Consider the following 3,225-nt stretch of genomic DNA (forward strand, 5'->3'; position numbering starts at 1 on the left):
TTACATGCACAAACCCAGGGTGGGCCAAAGGGCTGACTTACCCCCCTGAAGTTCTTTCCTCCTGCCCTTCCTTCTTCCATCTCTCCCTCTGCTTTCCCTCCTTCTTTCCTTCCTTTCTGCTTTATTTTTGTTGTTGTTGTTTTCTCTTTTTTTCAATATATAGATAATTTTCTAAAAAATGTCATACTTGGTGTAGAATACTCTGATAGTCCATCACCTCTATCAGGATTATGCTTGAAGTGATTGAGTTCAGAGAGACAGTTTAGCCTGGCAACCTACGAACAAAATGACCCTTTCATGAAGCAAGTGCACTGGGAAAAGAAGTGTAAAAGTTTCCATAACTTTTATTTATTTATTTTATTTATTAATTTTTGTGTGTAGGGCACTGGGGATTGAACCCAGGGCCTTATGCATGCAAGGCAGGCACTCTACCAACTGAGCTATATCCCTAACCCTAAAAATTCCTTAATACATAGCTTACTGTATTTCCACATTGATTTTTCCATACTTCTATTTTCTAAGGGGAAGTGTATGTATTTATGTGTATGTGTGTGTTTGAAGTGAACGTGTATTAAATATGTATTTTGTATTAAATATACTATTATTAAAATATATAGTATAAATATTATAAACACTATAATAGAACACACAATAAATATATAAAATGTATACTTATGTAAAACATATATATGTATATATATCTTTTTTATAACTTTATTTTATTTATTTTTTTTATGTGGTGCTGAAGGTTGAACCCAGTGCCTCACATGTGCCAGGCGAGCGCTCTACCATGGAGCCACAACCCCAGACCATATGTGTATATTTTTTCCCTTTTGTGTTCTGGTGCTGGTTTCACAGACAACTGAGTTGTGTGTATCGGTTTTTGTCCTCGCTGTATCATATTTGCTCAGCTGACCTCTGTCGCTGAATGTGAAGGAATGGAGAGACCTGAAACTCTATCTGGGGTTGGAAGGAACATCCTGGTGGGGATATCACACAATTTCATTGAGATGACCATATTTCCACATGAGTAGCCTTTGTTACAAGGAGAATTATTATGAAGAGTTATGACAGTGTAACAGGAAGACAAATGAATGATTGTTCCAAAGGATGCATCACATGGAAAGATTTTTTTTAAGGAGAAAAAGGTTGATTTCACATAAATGTAATGAATTAAACTAAGTAAAACGGATGGTTTTACCAGTTGTAGAGTTGATTAAATAATATCCCAGCATTTTTTTTTTAGGTGACAAACAGAAGGTCCTCTTCCAAAAAACAATGGAAATAAGTAATCTTGTTGAGTGTGCTGTTGGCACGGAAAGCAGGAAGTGCTGAATGGTTCCCTAAAGGCTCTGGAATGGAAGAACAATATTAATGGCAAAAGAGTCAAATTAAAGATCATTTAAACTCAGATTTCATTATGGTATTTTCTTTCCAATAGAAAGCATGGGATTACATTAAGGCTCATTCTGATTCTTCAAAACAGTGAAATAAAGATCTTTTCTTTGGTGCAGCAGTGTGTGTGCTGAGCAGAAGCCTTCATTTGACGCTACATTTCCTTGCATCATTACATAATTGTTCCCTTGTATACCAGTTATTCCATGGGTACTGAAGTATGATGGGCTGGTGAGCTAATCCTTCATTTTAACACAGTGCGGTATGTGGAGAAAGATTCACACATATTTTGAGTGAAGAAATGAACAAGGTTCCAAATGGGATAATTAAAATCACCTGCTATTATCACAAGGGAAATGGCTAAACATAGAACATACTCAGTTAATGTTCCACCCTTTGGGAAATCAGGAAATGCTTCTTACATCATGAAAGACACATCACTTTTCACCCATCACACATTGCAGCCAATGGTAAATTGGACAACCTTTCTAGAAAGTAATTTGGCCTATGTAACAAGGGCTCAAAAGAGTTCATACATTTTTGTCAGGTTAATAAAATATCCAAGAAAGTATTCTAAGGAAATTATCAGATCCAAAGATTTTTATCCTCCTTCTTGTAGTTGTAGCACTAATTACTACTGAAAGTTTTAAGATTTTTGAAATGATATCTGAAAATAGAAGTGTTAGTAAATTTTGCTGCACTTCTATAATTAAATACTGTTAAACCAATAATATGCATGTGCTTAAAAGCATTTAATTATATTCAGAAAGGCTCAAGGTAAGTTTTGTATTCTGAATGTGTGTATTAGAAGAGAAAGAAAGAAAGAGGGAGGGTGAAGACAGAGATGTTTAGAAAGCCACTTTTGGTATGGAGAAAAAGAAGCTGTATAAAATAAAGAAAAATATGGTTAGCGCAAGATGGAACTTCAGTAAAAAACACAGAATTCTTTAGCATGGCATAAAGATTATATTATGAAGTAAGCATAGAAGTTAGTATTTTAATTGAGAGGTGCCTTGAGTTAGTTTAATACTTCCTGTGTGTTATGGACAGGAGACAAATTACAAGGTGCCCAGCTATATAATTTTTATTCACTATTATGCCTTAATAAACTTAGGGGTGGAGTGGAGAAAGAAAACCTGTTTTTATTTATTTAACAAACACATCTATCATGTGATGTATACCATTGCCCTGTTATGTAATATTTAATGGTCCAGCTTGGAATTTGGTCTTGGACAAGCAAAAAGACTTCCCTTTATGATGCAGTCTCAAAAATGTCAAGCCATGTAACTAAGCATCATTTCACAAAGGAATTTTGGATTTATTCACTTTGGATTTGCCTTGAATGTATTTATACTTCCATTGGTACCCTTGGGGAAACAATGAGTTCCATGTTTTCCACTTGTATTTAGGTAGTATTCCTTTTCTCCTCTTTAACTCAAGTTGGCCAATTCAGATGTCTCACATAAGGAGTCAGGGAGGTGATCCTGGTGTGAGTATTAAAAGCAGGAGAATGGGTGTCCCATGACAGGGAGTCACTACAGTGAGCTTCAGCCTGCTACTGCCAAGTGGGGATGTGGATCCACGTGGCCAAGACGTTCTCATAATCAGAGAACCATACCTAGGGATGGAGATTGCTGTCAGTAGTAGGTTGAAAAAACAGGAGAGAGATTTGAGGGTGGAGAGAAATAATGTGTGTGTGTGTGTGTGTGTGTGTGTGTGTGTGTGTGTTCTGGATGTGGGTCCATGTTGACTCTGAGGAAAGAAGGGGGGGGGGGTGAAAAGGCTGGAAACCAGGAGGAAAAAATTCTCCTTGAGAGAAGGTATACATTT

At 36.4% G+C, this 3,225-nt stretch overlaps 1 non-coding gene across 1 annotated transcript; it reads right to left on the reverse strand.

Moving 5' to 3' along the window:
* Window positions 1-377: 377 nt before the first annotated feature.
* On the reverse strand, window positions 378-451 carry Trnaa-ugc (transfer RNA alanine (anticodon UGC)). The gene has a single exon. It is a non-coding gene; the product is annotated as a tRNA-Ala (tRNA).
* Between the last annotated feature and the right edge of the window lie 2,774 nt (window positions 452-3,225).

This window comes from Urocitellus parryii, chromosome 7 (genome assembly GCF_045843805.1).
Source record: "Urocitellus parryii isolate mUroPar1 chromosome 7, mUroPar1.hap1, whole genome shotgun sequence".
In the NCBI taxonomy this organism is placed as follows: domain Eukaryota; kingdom Metazoa; phylum Chordata; class Mammalia; order Rodentia; family Sciuridae; genus Urocitellus; species Urocitellus parryii.